Raw genomic sequence first — 20,581 nt, 5'->3', positions numbered from 1 at the left:
CATTCACAGCTAGCTCCCATACTCCGGGGGAAGGATGATGGCTCTTGCACGCACACAGCCAGCTGTTCCTTCCCCAACCCCCCACTACACTCTCACTAATATCTGCCCCCACCCAGGCTTCAATAGCAGGAGCCCTGCGCTCCGTGGCCATCGGAACACTCCAGAGACACAACGGTAGCTCAGACAGATGCGGCATTGACGCCAGGAGCCTCTCACTCCGAGCTGGCACCAGCGGGAACCCCCGGGGTGAGAGTCCGATTCAGAGGGGGACAGCGACAAGGACTCTGTGTGAAGGCTCACACAGCTGGCTCTGCTGCCCAGGGACTCTAGTACACACCCTCCCTTGTGGAGAGTCTATTTACCACCTCCCCCCTTTGTGTTTGGGGTCAGAGAGGCCCCTACGGCAGGGCTCCCACTGCCAGTATTCCCAGGCCAGCTAAACTGAAGGGCCTATCTTTATCTTTTCACTTGTATGTGGATTTAAATAGCTAGGAGGGACATGGAAGGCCTCTGTTTATTTACCAGTTAGTGCATACAAACCTCGTCCACACACTGCTGGAGGAGGGTGCGGGGCTGAGCGCCCTTCTCATCAGCAGAATCCTTCTAGGTCCCGTTCACACAGATCAGAACTGGGCACATACAACAGCAAGCCAGGGGCTAGTTCTCTCCCCATGTGTAGGGGGATGGGGCACAGATCTCCTGGGCATCCTCTGCCCCCCTCGGCTGGGGGGCCTCCTAGGGTTTAGCTGGCTGATGGCAGCAGCCCCAAAGTCGCCCGCAGGATTAGGGAAATCAGACACACCTTATTGATTCAAAGTTGGTTTCGTGCTGGTGAAAAGCACTGGATTGACTCGGGAGAATGGAGTCCCCCGCTACGAGCACAGAGCAGGGCAGCCGCAAGGCAAGCTTCCCCCACTGGCCCCAGCCTTCCCCTGGTGGGACCCTGTGGGGAGTTCAGTCCTTGCCCCTCCTGTTAGACTGACACAAGGGGCAGCACTTCCCATCCCTCAGCCACATGATGGCGACCTATGCGACCTGGGCACCTGTCTGCTACCCAACAGATCGACTCCCACCTTGATCACGTCAAATAGCCAGACGGGAACAACTCTGGTACCTACTGACCCGGGTGGGATCAGAACCAGTGCCAGGCTCCATAGCCCATCCCCAAGCCAAACATTTTGCCGCAACATGCATCTCTCAGTGCGCCACGGCAACAAAGGGGCTGGTCCAGCTAATCCTGCCACCTCTCCAAAGGCCTGATCCTGATGGATTCCAAACTGCCATGCCCTGCAATTCCCAGGATCAGGCCCAAAACAAGCAGAGAGAAGAGACCACAAGCTGCCGAAAGCTTCCTCACCCAAGCCCTCTGAAATAGAAGGGTCAAAGCAGATAGCACCAGAGGCACATCCCACCCCAGGCAGGCATGAGAGGGGCACTATGAACAAGAGGCTAGTGTCCCCAAAGGACTGCAAGTCTTGTTTTATGTGGCGGAGCACAGGGCAAACCTGAGGAGACGTATGCCATGAGCCCACTCTGAGATGACGGCTGGCTGCTGACGCTCGGGTTATTTACAGCCCTTGGCAGGCCCTGGGAGGCTGTATCATTGGAAAGCCATCTCTGTGGCTCAGGCAGCTTCCAGCGAGGCTATGTCTCTTCGAACGCTGAACACTGAAGGGAGGGCTGGCCTGTGAGACACAGGAGGTGAGATTAGATGATCTAACACTCCCTTCTGGCCTTGAACTCTAGGACTGATCCTTACTACCTTCTTCATAGTGCCTGCCATCTTTGTGGTACTTCTCAGTCATGAGAAAGCCCTCCGCGACCCCAGAAAGGCCAATGCCAATAGGGGTTTGCATGCGCACATCGCCGGGGTCCCTCTCACAAGCTGATGGTGTGCTGGGGTGCCAGCAGTGTAGTTTGGGCGTACTAATAGTGAAAGAGCCGACTGCTAGTGCACTGGAGGAGCAGCAGTGGCATATTTCTGGTGAACTGGTTGTGAATTGGCAGGGTAGCCTTAGTATGCTATTTATGTACCACCAGTTCGCTACTGGCATACTAGTCATGCACCACTGGTGTGCTATTCGTGCACCACTGGCATACTAGCTGTGCACTGGCATATCAGTTGTGCATTGGTAGTATATCACTGGTGTCCGAGCTCTGCACCACTTGCACGCTCGCTGTGCATTCATGGTTCACCACCAATATATTATTATTATTATTATTATTAGTTACACTAGTGACGTTTCGTGGTGGGCACTACCGGACAGTTCAACCAACTCACTCTCCAATCCAATCCCATCTAGTGCAGGCCCCTAGACTAAGCGATGTGGGCACAGCACGGGCAACACACCTATGTGGAAACAAGGCCCTGCTGCTCACCAGTAGATGGAACAGGAATGAAACCTGCCAACCATTCACTTGGCTTTGTGAAGGGGCTGAGACGCAAGGGGACGGAGACCAAAGGGGAGAGCTAATTGACATCGCTGTTTCCAAACATCCTTGGCATCCGGCTGCATAAGCCCAGTGGCAAACTGTGAAATTCTGCCCTTGATACCTCACAGCTGAAGCAGGCAGGGGCAGAGAGATCGATTAGGCAGATGGACGGAAGACAACCACCCACAGCCGCATGGATGGCATCCTGGGCTGGGCCCCCTTCATGTCACTGGGGACACGCAGCCTTGAAAGGGAGAAGCGGCCCTTTAATAGGCATGGCAGGCCCCCCGGAGCCCACCAGGAGGGGAGACCTTAGCAAATAAGGGCAGGAGGCCAACGAGTGACTGAGTCACAGGGCCTGTTTTTAGCTCCGGCATCTCAGCAACGTGGACCGCTGTGTTGTTAACAGGCACTTGGGTCAGAGGCCAAATGTTTTCCCTTCCCTTACTTTAAATACCACAGTCAGAAGCAGCCCAGACATTTAGCACAGTGAAAACATTACCCCTCCAGGCGGGCGTGCAACAGCAGGACCCAGGCTGAGGGGGACACGCAAGCCCCATTTACCTTGGGGCACTTCCACTTGTGTCAGGGTTACCCGAGCATCCGCAGCCACCTGAACTGGACAGGTGCTGCCCCAGGCACACAACAGGATCCGGTTCTGACCCAACGTGCCAGGTACATTCATCCCCTTGGACAAACTGCCATGCCCCTGGCTGCCTCTGTGGCAGCAGTGAGAGAGTTAATAAAACCAGCTCTCTAAACCTGCCAGTGCCCTCATCCTAGGTGAGGGAAAGCAAACCCAGGGCAGAGAGATCAATGATCAATCACACTTCAAAGCATGGCCCCCAGCCCAGCTGGAGGTCATGGCCTCCAAAGTGCCCGAATGTGGAAGGAGGAGGATCGGCTAGGCCCCATGCCCGTCCCTGACATCTGGTCCTCCTCGAACACTGGGTGCCTTGCACTCATTCCCCTCGCCCCTTGACTTAGGAACCATGTAACTGCTGCAAAGGATTCTGGGTACGCACGCAAGACAAACCAGACGCAAGTTGCTGGAAGCGGGAAGGCGGTATGGAAAACACAGACGGGGATCACTGTAGCTGATCAACCCAGTGTTCTGCTCTGCCTGGGGATCCGGCCACCAACAGACGATGCTTCAGAGAAAAGGGAGAACTACTCCGTAGTGCACCTAGCCAGCGGTGCACTCACGGGGGGTGGCAATCCCCCACCAGAATTAAACATCACAAGCCAGGCAGCGGGGGGAAGTGGGACAAAGCTCACTAAAACTCTGTCCTAACCGAGTCACAAGACCACACACCCTGAAGACACGGCAGGAGATCAATCCTCCATTTAAGGTAAAATCAACTCGAGCTCAGTGACCCAGGAAACGAGGCAAAGGGAACCCAGCAACACCCAGGGACTGAGTGTGTAAAACACCACCCACCCCCATCCTTTTTACCCTTGAGCAAAAGGGTAAGGGGAAAATCAGAATGACTTTGGCCAAACCTTGTGAAAGGCTCTCCGCCCATACACAGGGGAAATGGCAGCTCTTCAGATTAATTTCAGCAAAGGCCGCACTTTCTAATGACAGGTTTCAGAGTAGCAGCCGTGTTAGTCTGTATCCGCAAAAAGAACAGGAGTAGTTGTGGCACCTTAGAGACTAACAATTTTATTTGAGCATAAGATTTTGTGGGTTACAGCCCACTTCATCTAATGGCTATCCCTGGAGGAGCGATCCCCATATGGCTCATGAGAACGGAGGGGGAGAAAGGGGGAACCTACAAAAAAAAAAGAAGGATCATGGTCCAGCAGTTAGCACAGAAGACCGGTACGCAAGCAAAATCTGATTCTGCTCTGACTCAAACAGGTTAAAGGAGATACAGCAATATAAACTAGGGACAATGGGGGTCAGAATCAGACCAGTACACTAGCTCTTAGCTCGCATTAGCACTCCTTGAGCTGGGAATTACAGCTCCAACTTGAAGCATAAATATACCTGTAAGCTCCTGGCAATCTCAAACTAAAGGGATAAAGCATCCAATCGTTGAAGGAACCCTGTACCCCTTCCTAAGGGAGGTGGACCTACATGAAACCTCCAACCATCCCCCTCGTCTCCCCTCACCTTGGCTGTTTTGGAAGATGCACCGCAGTGCTGGGAAGCAGGTAGTATTTATAAATGTGCATCAGCCAGCCCTCCCTGGGCGACCGGGAGGGTTAACACAAGGTGGATTGCATGTAATTGTACCGTGCCTGCGTCGCCCCATGAGTTCTCGGCCTCTCTGAACACAGGAGCTGCAGCTGTTGCTCATACCCAATAATAAACAAGTCAAAAGGACAGAGTGTGACTTGACTTCCCAAATAGCCCTCACAACTGTCCCTGCTTTCACACCCGAATTTACCTTTGTCCCAGCCCCGAGCCCACTTCTCAGGCATGTTAATTAACGGAGGGCAGAGTTCCGAGCTGTAAAAATGTAACTGACAACGGAGAAATCAGCAACACCAGCTTTGCTCCTTCCCCTTCCCCCTCCCCCCCCCACTCGGTGCAAGCCCCGCATTTTAGAGTTTATTGAAGGTTACATTTGAGTCTGACCTCAGAGTAATCCCACTGAAAACTATGGAGTGATGCTGGCACAACCAAGATCAGGATCCAGCCCTAACGGGGCACCCCCTAGGCCTAGGTACTCAACGGTGGGGTTGAGAGCTGCCACAAGGCTCCGACTATCAGGTGCCAACTCAATCACTAGCAAGCCAAGAGATTCTGGCCCAAGCAGCTGTGTCTGATTATCAGCACTGTCGCTTAGCTTCCTTGAGGAGTGTATTGGGAGAAAAGGCTTGGGGCGTGAAGGGACGGATCCTATGAAAGGGACAATCCAGAAGAGTAGAAGGGCACAGGTTGGAGTCCTGAAAGACAAAGGAGAAGGGCCTTCGCACGGAGGAGATGGATCAGGCCGCTGTGTCCTGAACCTGTTTCAGACACGGAAAGAGGTGAGGTGACAGGGCTCTATTTCCCACATTAGTGGCTATTAAATAGATTTAGTGGCTTGGAGAAATATCTGGCAATTCGACTGACCCAGGGTGGCTCACATCATTCTCCCCACGTCCCTCTGGCCTGAGCTAGAGCTCTGCAGGACAACAGCATGGAACAGCTCCCTCCGCACTAGCTTACACAACTCTGCGGTCCCAATTCATTGGGCATCTTCTGGGAGCTTCACCCCATGGATAGGGTGTGGGTCTCCTCTCACCGGCCCCCCCAGTCACTCCATGCTGAAACCAAACCTCACCGATCATCTTCCCTCAAAGGACCGCGGAAAGTAGCCTTCATGCTAGGAGGAAATGCTCTAAAGCTAGTGCTGTTCTCAGCAATTCAGGAAGCTAGAGGAATCTCTTCCCATTCCCTCCCACCTTTCCAAAAAGTCCCCTCTCTGTTCTCTGGCTGTAAACATGTCTTTCCAGTCAGGGGAGGGGAGCATATCTGTTCCTTTTGCCTCCCTCCTCCTCCCCACCCCACCCTCTGGCTTGCCTGTGGTTTTGCATTATCATCTGCTAATATTACAACACACTGTTTACCTCAGTCTTGCTGCAGCTTTGAGGCCTTTCTGAGAGCTCCCACCAGGCTGCTAGGGAATCTGACAAATCAGTCAGGTGACTGGCTGCTCTGATTCCAGCCAGCACCAACGAGGCACCCTGCTCTCAGAAATACAAAGGATGAATCAGCAATTCCCTCCTCAAGCGAAAACTCACCCACATTAAACACTTGATTGGCTTATTTTTCCACCACTGATGGCACAAGTGCTGGCAGTACCATCTATGGAACTAGCCCCACATACAACGGTGAAGCCAGCCTGGTCAGTTTCACTTTCTGTTTCTGCTAAGTTTCCCTTCCTGGTTTTCATGCAACAACTGCACAGTTGTGCTTAGCTTTCAACCCTCTCAGGGGCTATTTAAATCCAAAACAGAGCTACCCACATATCACAGTGATGGAAGAGGACGATGGATAGATTAGATTAGATGCATGCAGTACAATAAAATCTTCGTGTAGGTATCCTGAAATATGCTGGGATTCCTCCCTTTAACATACATGACTACCTATAACTTCAGTTTCAGGATTCTTTATTTCTGAAGTAAATTTTCAACAATAAAAATGGGGAGACACTCAATCTGCATGAAACATTAGTGACCCTGGGTCTTGGGATTTATCTATACAAGAAAGTTGTATGAACTTAAACAGATTAGACTGTAAACTCTTTGGGGCCGGGGCTTTTGTTCTGTGTCTGTGCAGTACCTAGAACAGTGGGGGCTGGATCCCAGACTCAGGTTCCCAGCTGCTCCCACAATACACAAAATAATAATTCAGTTCAATTGGTCACACCCGTGTGAATATTCTTATTCCAATAAAAAAGTGCCATTTTTCAGTTTTGCTTACATCGACTGGGAACAGGCTAAGCCACTCTTAAACCAAAACAAGACCATCAACAATGGCATTCACACCAGTTTAATTATATTAGTTTAAAAAACGATTTAAGTTAAACCAGTGCAATGTTCCCATGTAGACAAGACCCAAGACAAGGAACATTTGAAAGGCATGGATAGAGAGATGCAGAGAAATGCAATGAAATCCATTTCATGAGCATTTCCATTAGGTTTGAGCTCACCTTTTTTCTTCTATTGGACACACTACCCAGGCAAAGTCTCTTTAAATCCTGGGCGTCCACATTCTGTTCTCCATTACAACCGTGGGACCACAGCAATGTCCGTAGGAACTGCACTAGCACTGCATTTGGCTCTAAGTTGTTCGGATTTCTTAAGTACTGTATCATAAGCCGGTTCGTTTATAAGCCCGCCCCCCCACCCCAAGATGGCTAAGTAAAAATGGTAAATTTTTATGACCCATTCATAAGCCGACCCTAAAATTCAGGGGTCGGCAAACGTTGGTTCCCGGGCCACCAGGATAAGCCGCTAGCGGGCCGAGAAGGTTTGTTTACCTCGAGCGTCTGCAGGCACGGAGGTAAACCTAAGTAAACAAAGTGTCCTGGCCTGCCAGCGGCTTACCCTGACGGGCCAGGACAGCAACTGGTGGGGAAATATTTTGGGAGGGAAGAAGCTGGGGGTCAGGGGAGTAACCTCTGTGACCAACCCCAACATGACCCCACCCCTAACCTGGAACCTCCCCACATGACCCCTCCCCGTGTAGCCCCTCCCTGTCCCACCCCTAGCCCGGGACTTCCACACTCTCCCCATCCCATCCCTTCCCACCTTAGCTGGGGTGGGCCAGGGGAGGATGTCTCTGGCTTGGCTGCAACGTGCTCCGGCAAGTGGGGCCAAGCGGCGCGGCCGCAGCCTGCCAGCCCCGAAGCTGCAGCTGCTTCGGAGGCTGGGGGGAGAGCAGCATGGCCAGAAGAGGAGAGACTCTGGCCCCGCCTCTTCCCTTCTGGCTCTGCTGCCTCTCCTTGCCCCCTCTGTTGGGGGAGGGGGCTGTGTCCCACCTCTCCCTCCTCTATACCCGTTCATAAGTCGACCCCCTAATCTGATGTTTCCCTTTTTTACTAAAAAAAAAAAAAAAAAAATGCGGCTTATGAACAAGTATATATGGTATATATTTTAAATAAAAAGCTTTAAAAAAAAAAAGGCAAAACCACCACAAATGACTGAATTATTACCCCAAGTGTTTTGCTTCTAAAATTAAAGCAAAATAAAAATAAAATCACTCCAAAGCCTCGTGCCAAGTTTGCCACACCATTTAAGTCCATAAAAGCAAGGCTTTATACTACATAACCTAAGTGAGAGCCTAAGCATATCCAATAACCCCCAAAAACCTGCTGGATTTTGCCCTTGTTAATAATATATGATGAAAGCTGATAATACATTATCAACAATAATAATAATACCTCGAGAGTAACGCTTAGCCAAGAGCCTCAAGTCACTGTAAAAGTAGTAATGAAATCTCACATGTTCCCTGGGATGCAGTTAAGTATGATCATCCTTATTTAGGTGGTATTAGTATCCCACTTAGGAAAAACGAAGGAACAGACAGAACAGAGAAGGAGCAGCCCCTGCAGTTAACCTACCCAGCCAATGAAGGCCTCCCCAAAATATATTTCAAAGCTGGACTATGGTCTAGATTCACATATTTTTAAAATCAGAAGGCATTTGTGATCATCTAATCTGACCTCCGGTATAACACAGGCCACAGAATTACACTTCTGTATCACAGACTCATAGACTTTAAGATCAGAAGGGACCATCATGATCATCTACTCTGAACTCCTGCACATCACAGGCCACAGAACCTCACCCACTTGCTCCTGAAGTAGACCCATAATCTCTGGCTGACTTCAAGAACTTGTGTCTGACTAAATCTTATCTTCCAGGAAAGCATCCAGTCTGGATCTGAAGACACCAAGAATGGAGAATCACCACTAGTTTGTTCCAATGGTGAATCACCACCACCATTAGAAATAAGGCATGCATTTTTAATGGTCTAGTAGTTAGAGCAAGTTAATGACAGAATCCGGAAAAGAATCCAGGAGTCAATTCAGCACCTGTGGCCAGTGCTAAATTCACTTAAACTTTTCTGAAGTTACATTCTATTGAAGTTCTTGTACTGTCCTCATCACCATAATACGAGCGCTTCCCAGACATGCACTGAGCAATATGACTAACATCTGTCACATGTGGTTCTTTCTCTCTCTCTCTTCCTCTATTCACAGGGAAATTGTGTGGCATTTTTCTTTCTTTATAATATACTATCTATAGGTACATGACTTGTTTACATCAGCAAAAGCAATGTTGAAATTTCAAAGCAAAAATTTCAAAGAAGTTTGTAAAGAACTTTGGCATTTTTCAGGGTGATGGGTACTATATAAACATGAGATATCATTGCTATGGGGCAGTCAGCAGATGGCAATGTAAAACTGTGTAACAAGGGGGCGGGGTTCTTAGTGTGGGAGTAGTATCTTTGAAGATATGCTATATTTGTACTAGCTTTTTGAGTCAGGTTACCTGGAGGGAGCTGTTGCAAACAGCAAGAAGGATTGGTCTCTGCCTTGATCTCTCTCTTTCTAGAGAGAAATCTCAGTGCAGGGTTGCTTCTGGAGAACAGGACGCAGGTGTTTGATCTGAGATTTCTAAAAGAAGGGATTGCCTGTATGCCATTTGTGACCACCTGGGTTCCCAGACTAGTGTGTCTCTGTGTAAATAAACAAGTCACACTATGAAAACGCCCTGTCTCAGTCTCACCGATTTCTCCTCCAATAGGAAACCTGCAAAGCCTCAAAATCTGTCAGAAGGCAGAGGCATGACATTATTATAAATCACAGGGGATCTTCCGGGGATCTTGCTGAGGAAGATACATGGAGAAAAAAAAGTTAACTCATACTTCTTGTCACTGTGATACATCAGGGGAAAAAATCCCTTTGTCTTCCAGCACGTTAAAGCCCAAACTTCTCTTTCTGCACTTCAGAAAGCATTTCCTGCTATTAAAATAAGAACAGTAAATTTGGACTCTCTAGCATGGCCCCCTCCAGCTTTCATCTTCCTCTCAGTCACTACATGGCTCACCAGAAACCTTTCCTGGGAAACAGCCATCAGCCAACTGGGAAGCGGGACGAGGCAGTGAGAATTGCCTTCTGGTGATTTCCAAAAGAGGGAAGACATGCTAACAAGCTTCTCCATGTAACACAATCCTAACCTAGAAGGTGCTAGTATGGTTGGGGTACCATGGTTTCCCATGCTGGCATAGAGTCCTGCAGGCATCAGTTGCCTTCCAGAGGCTGGTGCGCCACTCAGAGAGGCCTCAACTGTAAAAGAGCCATCTCTTGTTGTCACCATGGGGAAATGCAGTCTCCATATTCATCCAGTCTTGGGCTTCCACTGAAACCATGTTGTTTCCCCCAACATGACACCAGGCTTAAGCTATGACCTGACCAGACTGTCCACACCTGGTGCAAGAGGAATCCAGTTGCTCATGCAATCCTAAGTTCTCTCCTCCCCCCCTCCCGCCGCATACCGTGCTTTACCAATATCAACCATGAGTACAGGGACAATTGCGTTGTCGGATTACACCATCCACAGCTTCAAGAGCTGGTACCCTAGCACGTCTGCTTGCCTGTTGCATAGCCCAGCAGCGATGCAGTGCTACGTTAGATGTGCGCCGAGCCTCAACCCATGCACTCTTGTACAATACTGTAAAACGCTGAGTAGATCAGCTTCTGCAGCTTATAAAGTTCCTTGTAAATTTCCAAAAGCGAAGGGGCTGCCATGGTGCCGTAGGACAGGAAACGGTGACCGTGAGCCAGCATGAATCAGACCCAGGAAAACACAATCCCATGCTTTCTCCAGCCGGCCTTGCCTTTTTGCACTGGGGAGTGCTACAAAGAGAGGCATCCTGCCCTGGAAAATCACAGTTCCTGATACCTTGCCAGACTTGGAATAATGGAGTAACCAGTATCATTGACAGGCAGCATAGGCTAGTGGCTAGGGCACCAAACTGGGACTCAGGAGAGCTAGGTTCTACTCCCAACTCTGCCACTAACCTGCTGTCTGATCTCTGGCAGGTCACTTCCCCTCTGTTTCCTCTCCCACCCTTTTCCCTCTAGGTGCTGCCACAATAAATATGTGTAACAATAACAAACATTACAATAGATCTCTGCCCCCTGGTTACGGCTAGATCAGCCCGCCCAGAGAGAATTTATCCTTGGGGCTCACATACCCATGGCAAGGAAGCATCTGCATTAAGCATAGGCCAGGATACCCCAGAGTCTTCACTCCCACTGCCATGACTTACAATTGCCCACATTCTCTCCTACCAGTATAATTCAGATCCTCCTTAGGATCAATTCCAGCAAGTGCCCTCAACAGACTTCTTTCTGCCAGCTGGTGCTGCCTCCTTTCTTGAGTATGAGAAAGCATTATTGGTTAAGTGAGAAATCAAAGGGATGGATGCGCCAGTCCCTGACACCTCCTGTCTGGGAAACACACTTACCCAGGACAGGGGGGTTGTTAAAGACTAAGGACTTGGCCCTTTAAAATCAATGGGAGTTTTGCTATTGATTTCTGTAGGAGCAGCCATAGGTTCTCGAGGGGGAATTTCTGTGGAAACCTTTGGATGAATTATCAGCAGCATGTTGCAGGGTATCAAAAGCCTGAGAGCTGTTAAGTCTAAGAGGCCAAAAAAATTACTGGTGCAGCACACACAAGAGCTCCAGTTGGATTGGTCCTGACTACCTGAGAGGTCGTCTCTCTCTGGAACCCCCACTGCCCAGAATGGCTACATCCCATCAGAACAATGAAACGATTGACCAACAGGCAAAGGCTCATGAATGCAGGAGATGGAACTTTCACAAGAGATTGACCTAGACTGTGGAACTCACTGCCTCAAGAGACTTGCGCTCCCCTATCTGTCTGTCTGTACCCACCTGTCGTCTCTTGCCTTATACTTTGATTGTAAGCTCTTTGAGGCAGGGACCATCTTCTTGTTGCATCTGTACAGCGCCTAGTATAACTGGGTCCTGAGCAAGGACTCCGGCTCCTAGGTACTACCACAGTACATAGATAATAAAGAACAACAATGAGATTAGACACATGCCTCACCGTGCTCAGAACCAAATGCAAAGCTTAAGATTCAGCTTCCTCTCAATAATCTCATGCACACACACACCCAAAGACAGACACACAACGCAACACAACACACCCACATGAACACGCAACACACCCACTTGCAGACACACAATTAATCAGGCTATTTCTCCTACAGGCCAGGAGGGAAGAAGGAAGATTTCAGTGCTATTTCTAAACACACTTGGAGAGCGCTCAGATGCTATCCAAATGTTGGCCATATAAGCATCTAGACAGATCAAAATCTGGATTGTCAGTGTTGCTGAAGGAAATCTATATGGAGAAGGAAGTCAGACTCACCCTAGTTTTCTGTGTTTAATGGAGGCCTTTGGCCTTCAGCTAATCTCAGTGGGAGATTTACAAATATGCTGTATCTATGGACAGAAACAGGAAGAAAGTGACCAAGAGCTAGCAACACAGACACTGATGGAAAGGGGGAGCTGGATCGCCCTGAGATGGAATCAGTTTGGTGGGTGTCGGTCCAGTGACTTCCGGGCCCCATCCCAATTCTATTCCAAATAGGTTCCTTTATTGCCCTCCTCATGGCAGTGCGTGAACGCCTTCCAGCAGTGCATTAAATGACATGACTAACAGGTGTGGTTCATTCGCTCTCTCATCCTTATTATCCAAGGGGGAGAACTGTGCCTGGAGTGGAGAGTTTTGTTTTTGGGGGGCTGGCTTTTTTAAACGTCCGCGCTGCTTTGTGTTTATGCCAGAGAAGGCAGGTTGAAGAAACACACCTTGCAGAGGGAGGTGAAGATAGTGAGGTCTGTGACCATTCTTTGTTCCTGTGGGAGTTCGTTCCACCCCTGTACCTGGCCTCGTCAGCAGGGAAAACAACCAAACAGGCCATGGAGAACTACTTGCTAGGGGCCCCCTTAAAAGCCAGTTGATGCATCATGATGGAGAAGCTTGCCCTGCCACGGCCCAGGCCGTACTCTGAACTAGAAGCGGTTATTCTCCAGGGCAGTCATTCTAGCAACTTTCACTAGGACTAAATTAGATTACAAGGAATAAGAGATCACATCACAGTCTGCAGTTCACCACCTAGGTTCCTCTCCAGAGCCTGCCTCTCTGTTGGCTACAGGTGCTGAGAGACTCTATAAACCTCAGCTAATCATGTCATTAAAGCAATAACCAAACCCCGAGGAAAGCCAGGCTGAGCCAGCGCTCCAGAGATCCGCATCTTAACTGCCAGAGCAGCCCCGGCACCACTCACAGCCCAGGGCTGGCATCACACTATATGACTCAACGAGCCCGGCCAAGGCACAACACTGCACAGAGCTTCCCAGCACACCACACAGAGTCATGCCACGAGACACGAGGCCAACCAACACACCTCCGTGACATGAGAGCACCGGGTTTCCCAGGCTGAGCCCCAGCTTGGTAGTTCCCGGCAGGTGGGGAAAGGTTGCCGGGGAAACAGAAGGGCATTTACAGGAGTGGCCCTTCAACCCCTTTCCCCAGTGTGGCGCTGGGGAAGTCCCTTGCATTGCCTCCACAGCCTCTCTGTGTTAAATTATACAATAGGTTTTGCTACTACTGCAGGTCAGGCTTTACCATTACATCCTCCTAGCACTGTGGCTGACCCCGCACCCCCAAACACACACAATGACTAATCACTTCAGTTCCTAGGAAATGCAGGGCTCTCTCTTCCCTTTCCAGACAGCGTTGCAGAGAGTTTGCTGTCTCCCCCGGCCGGCTTTGCAAACCTCATTGCAGGGTGGGAGGCGGAGCCTGATTTCAATCGCTGGGACATGTGTGCAGCGGACCTGCTGCTCTGGATCGAAAAACGGAGGCTTCAAACAAAGCACCCGGAAACTGGACTCATGCTGTCCCACCGAGCCACACCTTGGTGTAATTTCCTACTGATAAAGGCAAACCCTGGAATCAGGCGAGCCCAGTGTCCCTTTGAAAACATCCCTGACCTCCTCTGCAAATACCCCGGATGTTAGAGTGTGTACTTTGCAGTTATGTGTCTATAGACACACAAGCTGACCTGCTACCCTTTTGCTCACCCTCCCACAAGGCGACCGGCCCACAGCACACACACTGATCACTAATACAGCAGGAGCCTCTACAGCAAGGGCGGGCAAACTTTTTGGCCTGAGGGCCACATCGGGTTTCCGAAATTGTACGGAGGGCCGGTTAAGGGAGACTGTGCCTCCCCAAACAGCCAGGCATGGCCCGGCCCCTGCCCCCTATCCCCCCCCCACCCCGCTTCTCACCCCCTGATGGCCCCCCCAGGACTCCTGCCCCATCCAACCCCCCCTGTTCCCTGTCCCCTGACAGCCCCCCCAGGACCTCTGCCCCATCCACCCCTCCCTGTCCCTGACCCCCCACCCCACTGCCCCCCCACCACCCTATCCAACCCCTCCTCTCATTATTGACTGCCCCCCAGGGCCCCTGCCCCATCCAACCACCCCTTCTCCCTGACCGCCCCCGGAACCTCTGCCCTGACTGCCCCCCACTGCCCCATCCAAACCCCCCCTCCTTATTGACTGCCCCCCGGGGCCCCTGCCCCATCCAACCCCCCCTCTCCTTCTTGACTGCCCTCCCGGGACCCCGCCCCCATTTAACCTCCCTGTTCCCCACCCTCTGACCACCCTGACCCCTACCCACACCCCTGCCCCCTGACCACTCCCCCGAACTCCTCTGCCCTCTATCCAACCCCCCCGCTCCCTGCCCCCTTACCGCGCTGCCAGGAGCATCGGTAGCTGGAGGCGCTACAGCCGCACCACCCACAGCACCAGGACAGGCAGTCGCGCCGCCCGGCTGGAGTCAGCCACGCCACCGCGCAGCACAGAGCACCGGGTCAGGCCGCGGCTCTGCAGCTGCGCTGCCCGGCAAGAGCTCGCCGCCCCACCGTCCAGAGTATCGCGCCAGCGGCGCAGTGAGCTGAGGCTGCGGGGCAGGGGGAACAGCAGGGGAGGGGCTGGGAGCGAGGTTCCCAGGGCAGGAGCTCAAGGGCTGGGCAGGAGGGTCGCGCAGGCTGTAGTTTGCCCACCTCTGCTCTACAGAAAGAGCTCAAGCAGCAGTGACAATGTTCAGACACCACAGCGATCATCATGGGATGAACAGAGAGGCAGAACTCTTTGGGGCAGAGAATGTCTTTTCTGTACCACAATCAATTAAATAATAATAGATTAGAATAGATCCGCATGTACATTTATGCGTGCAAATACAGAGACAGGTATAAATGCAACAAGTTCCTCGAGTACACGCACTAGAGATTGGCGAGCCATTTGTAGTGAACAATTAGACGCATGAATGAACCCAATACGTTGGGGGAAGAGTCAACACGGCTTTTGGTGAGGCATGATTTCCCTTTACAATCTATCAGAATTCTTTGAGGGGGTCAACAACCATGTGGAGGAGGGTGATTAAGTGGATATAGTGTACTTTGACTTCCTGAAAGCCTCTGACAAAGTCCCTCACCAAAGGCTCTTAAGCTAAAAGAGCAGTCATGGGATAAGAGGGATGGTCCTTACAGACAGGAAACAAAGAGTAGAAATAAATGGTCAGTTTTCATAGTGGAGCGAGGTAAATAGCAGAGTCCCCAGAGGATCTGTACTGGGACCACTGCTGTTCAACATAATCATAAATGATCCGGAAAAAGTGGTGAACAGTGAGATGACAAAGTGTGCAGATGATAACTATCTTGGGTAATTTTGTAAGTTCAAAAAGCTGACGGCAAAGAGTAGCAAGGGGATCTCACAAAAGAGGGGGACTGGGCAACAAAATGGCAGATAAAATTCAATGTTGATAAATGCAAAGTAATGCACATTGGAAAATACAATCCCAACTATCCATACAAAATGATGGGGTGTAAATTAGCTATTATCACTCAAGAAAGATTTTGGAGTCAATGTGTATAGTTCTCTGAAAACATCTGCTCAATGTGCAGCAGCGTTCAAAAATGCTAACAGAATATTAGGAAAGGGAAAGGAAACCATTAGGAAAGGGATAGATAATAAGACGGAAAATATCACAATGCCTCTATATAAATCCATGGTATGCCCACAGTTTGAATACAGCATGCAGATCTGGTCACCCCATCTCAAAAAAGATATATTAGAATTGGAAAAGCACGGAGAATGGCAACAAAAGCGATTAGGTCTATGGGACAACTTCCATACGACAAGAGATTAAAAAGGACTGGGACTCTCCATCTTACAAAAGAGATGATTAAAGGGGAATAGGACAGAGATCTACAGAATCATGAATGGAGTGGAGAAAGTGTTATTTACCCCTTCACAGAACACAAGAACTAGGGGTCATCCAGTGAAATTAACAGGCAGCAGATTTAAAACAAACATAAGGAAATAGTTATTCACACAGCACACAACCTGTGGAACTCATTGCCAGGGGATGTTGTGAAAGCTAAAAGTATAACCGGGTTCAAAAAAGAATTAGATATGTTCATGGAGGATAGGTCTATCAATGGCTATTAGCCTCGATGGTCGGGGTGCAACCCCATGTTCTGGTTGTCCTTAAACCTGACTGCCTGAAACTGGGACTGGATGACAGGATGGATCACTCGATAAATTGGCCTGTTCTGTTCATTCCCTCTAAGCATCCGGCACTGGCCACTGTCAGAAGACAGGCTATGGGCTAGATGGACCATTGGTCTGACCCAGTCTCATCATTCTTATCTTCTTAACAATTCATTGCAAGAGCTCCGTCCCTTTTTGCATTTGCAGATTATTCACCAGTAAACATGTTACTGAGCCGCTTGCTAAGGATTGCTCCCTGACTACTGCTTCAAGTACTTGGGATTCATCCTTTGCTTTTGGTGCTGCACGATTGGTCACCTAAATCACATGGCTTCTGCTGTCCAATTGGATTATTCCCAAAACCTAAAGAGCTTTCAACAGTGGCCACTCCATAGCTCTACAAGTATAGGGCACCACTTTCCCTGCTGCCTGCTCTGTGGTTAGCCTGCAGGAATGTCAATCCAGACCCTTTCACCGACATGAACTCTACATATGTACAAATAATCAGTTGACAAGTCCCTGATCCTGCAGTTGGATCCACTCAGCCAGAACCCTAAGCATGGAAGTCCAGCCCACATGGATCTGATTGCAGGATCAGGGCCTTAGTAGTCCCGTTCTAATTGTCTTTGAATCTGGGAGACAAATGCTCTGGAAATAAAGCAAGCCACTACTGCTATTTACTAGATCCGCCCACCTGACAGAGAAAGAGAGAGAGTCATGTTTAGGTATAGATCCAGCATTCATAAACAGAAGTACAAGGAGAAGCACTAAGCAGGGATCTTTCCACACAGCCCCAGTCCAAGCCCCCACGCATAGGAGCACTGTGGCATGAAGTCAAATAAACATGGCAGAGGGAATTAAAAGGCAAAAAAAGAAAAAGCTAACCATCTATTCAACTCTCTTCAGTAAAGTCTCCAGGCCCTCACAGAAACAAGAAGCAACCCAAAATCACTGCAAACAATTCGAGGAGAAGCCCCCCCGGTCACATGAAGAATCTGTTGCATTTTAAAAGAAACAATAATAAAAAAACCACATTTTTTTAAAGGGAAATTTCCCCATCATCTGACTTGCTGAGGTTCAGTGGAATCAGGAAACATGCTGGAGGGCTGTTGCAATCCTTCCTGATTTACAATTAATTAATCAGAGGCTGTAGTTGCACCCAATCTGAATCTGGCACAGTGTGTTCTCACTGCTAACAGCGCAAGACTGGAAGCCAGGCATCCCTGCGTTTTATCCCTGACACTAACACAATGCATTGCTTATCGAGTGACCTGCTTCCCTGGGCCCAACTCACGGTTGACCTGTACTTTGTGGAGTCATTTACGCCAACGCATCATGGATGTGAAAACCACACCAAATCAGAAGGGCAGCATTTTACATCCACTCTACACTGCTGTAAATGGCAAAGTGCAGAGCAACAGCAAATATGGATTTGCTGCCTCAGTTTCCCCATCAATAAAATGGGGATTAACAACACTTGAAGTCAGTGGGAATCAGTACACGCAAAGGGGCTCACACTAATGGATCCCAAAGCAGGACTGGGGCCTTCTACTTCAGAAGGGGTTGGTGAGTACTAGCTAGCTAAGGTTTGCAACATGTTTTGAAAACATGTTAAAACTGCACACAGATTAAGGCTGACAGTGTATCTTCCTTTGAGTCCAGAAAGTGCCTGCAGCTACCACAATCTAAATAATAACAGTACTGTAATCACAGTGCTAAGTTATTATTAATAATGCTTTTAAAAAATAGCTCTAATACAGCCCCTTGGGTCTGATTTGTTTTGTGCGTTAAAGGTTCTAATCTTGAAACAGGATCTGCACAGGCTCCACTCACCTCTTCCCAGATACAACTGCAGGATCAGTGCCTCAGATTCTAAACATTAGCTGTAGCATGCAGCACCAAACGCGTACACTCAATCCTTAGACAGTAAATAATAAAGCACAGACCATGTTTGTAGAGTGCTTTAAAAGCAAAAAGCGCTGTTGCATCCACACTGCGCCCATTGCGAGCCGGACCCTCAGATGAGCACTAAGTATTTATTCATTATTCAGTCTAAACATCCCACTGCAATCACACACCAACCACCCAGAGAGTTTGCCACCCAATATTTTCCAAACACTTGTCAGTATCAATAACACCAGAAAGCTCCTTCCTGCTGGACTTCTGGTGCCGTTTTCAAGCACAGGGAAGGACTTTCCAAAGTTGATTTCATCTTTAAAGAAAACCCTGAGCAGTTATTTCCAGAAGGCAAAAGGAACAAGCACAAGACAACTCTGCTGCCTGGCGTTACTGCGAGTAGCGCAGCCCTGCCTGACGCTCGCACGAGCGCTGGCTTCCCACCGTAACAAGTTACATAAGATCCATGAGACTCACTTTTAATCTGCTTTCTGCGCGGCTGCGAAAGCAGACACCCCCCCCACCCCCATACACACATACCCCCCTCCTGCTTTCCCCCCCCCCTCCCACAGCCATGGGGTCTGCTGGGAAAAGGGGTAACTCCCCCCCCGCCCTTTGCTGTGCTCAGCTCCCGGTTCTGGTACCGGGGCCAGAGTGTGCGTGCTCCCGCCCCCATCCCCCCGCGAGGGTGTCCCATCTACCCACTCATGCCTGCCCCTCGGGTGCTGCTGGTACCGGAGTCCAGCCTGCCCCCTCTCTCCCTGAGCGGCTACAGACCCCTGCCACCACCACCCCGGGCAGGGAGCCCACTGCCCGCTCGCCCCCAGCCGGTTCTGGGTCCGCCGCTAGCTCCAGGGCCGCTCTCCGGCCACGCACCCTGCCCCACTCGGGGGGGGACCCCAGCGTCCCCCCAACACCCTCTTTGCCCCAGCTGCGTTCGCCCCCCACCCCCCGGGCTGCTTTGCAGGCAGGGGCCGGCTCCTGCAGCCGCCCCCGCCCCGCGCACTTACCCTCCCGTGAAGGTCAGCGCCCGCCGCCCGCCCCGCCGCGGACTTTCCCCAACTTGCTCCAAGTCCCGGCGGCCCCACGCGCCTGGCCGGACACCCGGCCGCTCCCCGGGGGGGCCGTTCCAGCCGCTGCCGCCCGCCCTACCCGCGCTGCGCCTCCGGCCGGGCTCGTCACCCCTGGGACCCCGGGCGGGCAGGCAGCGCTCCCCCCTCCTGCTGTCAGGCACCTTCTCGCCCGCTTCCTCGCGGCACCCAAAAGAGGGCAGCACTCCCCGGGCGCGCGCCGCCGCGGGGCATGCCGGGGCTTGTAGTTCCCCGGGGCCGGTAAGAGCCCCTTCCAGAGCCACCCGGTGCCCATTGCATGATGGGACTTGTAGTTTTGTCCTTGTTCCCTGGTGTTTTTTTTCTCCCACCCGCCAGCGTAGAAGTTGTTAATTATTTATTTCATCCCCCCCCCACACACACACACATAACTTTTCTTTTAAATTTTTCATTTTTACTATATTTTCCCCACAGATTGATTTTCACAGGGAAAGTTTTAAGAGGTATTTAGGCCTCTTTTTGTTCAGGGTTTGTACAGCGCCGAGCACAGTGGGGGTCCAGATCTGAGACAGGGGCTTCTAGATGCTACTGCAATACAAAATAAAATAACAATACTAATAATAATAATAATAATAATTAATAATTAATCATAATTAATAATTAATCATAATAAATAGAGATGAGACAAACAGGGAAATACATCTGGGACATTTCTTCACACCGGGGTCTGGTCTCCACTACAGCCCTGTTTTGTTATAACTACATCGCTTAGGGGTGTGAAAAATTCACACCTCTGAGCGATGTAGTTATACCGACCTAAGCGCTATGTCAGTGGGAGAGCTTCTCCTGTCGCCAGAGGCAGATTAAGATTTATTGGGGTCCTTGGCACAAAGAACATTTGGCCCCTCACACTTTCGGGGCCCAGGGATGCCAGAGGCAGGGAGGCCGGTGGGCTATGGCTCCCCACACTTTTAAAAGCAGGAGGGCCATGCCTGTCCACTTTCTAACATGGGTAGTAGCCTCAGGCAGGTGTGGCGTGGCGGCAGCATGGGCGTAGTTTGGGGGGGAAAGAGGCATTGCCCCCCAAAGCTGCAAGCC

The 20,581-nt window shown here is 50.4% G+C and overlaps 1 protein-coding gene across 2 annotated transcripts in view; it reads right to left on the bottom strand.

Annotated features, from left to right (window-relative positions):
• The window catches only part of TFEB (transcription factor EB), a 55,098-nt gene extending 35,389 nt beyond the window's left edge, over positions 1 to 19,709 (bottom strand). Inside the window, exon 1 of one of the 2 annotated variants that reach the window (XM_005308299.4) lies at positions 19,445 to 19,709. The gene's annotated coding sequence lies outside the window, so the exon portion shown is untranslated. The remainder of the gene's footprint in view (positions 1 to 19,444) is intronic. The other variant, XM_008173769.4, reaches the window with a different exon arrangement.
• Positions 19,710 to 20,581: the final 872 nt, after the last annotated feature.

The sequence above is a fragment of the Chrysemys picta genome, chromosome 4 (assembly GCF_011386835.1).
Source record: "Chrysemys picta bellii isolate R12L10 chromosome 4, ASM1138683v2, whole genome shotgun sequence".
Taxonomy (NCBI): domain Eukaryota; kingdom Metazoa; phylum Chordata; order Testudines; family Emydidae; genus Chrysemys; species Chrysemys picta.
The sequence above is the reverse complement of the archived record's forward strand: the minus strand, read 5'-3'. Positions and strand labels throughout refer to the sequence as shown.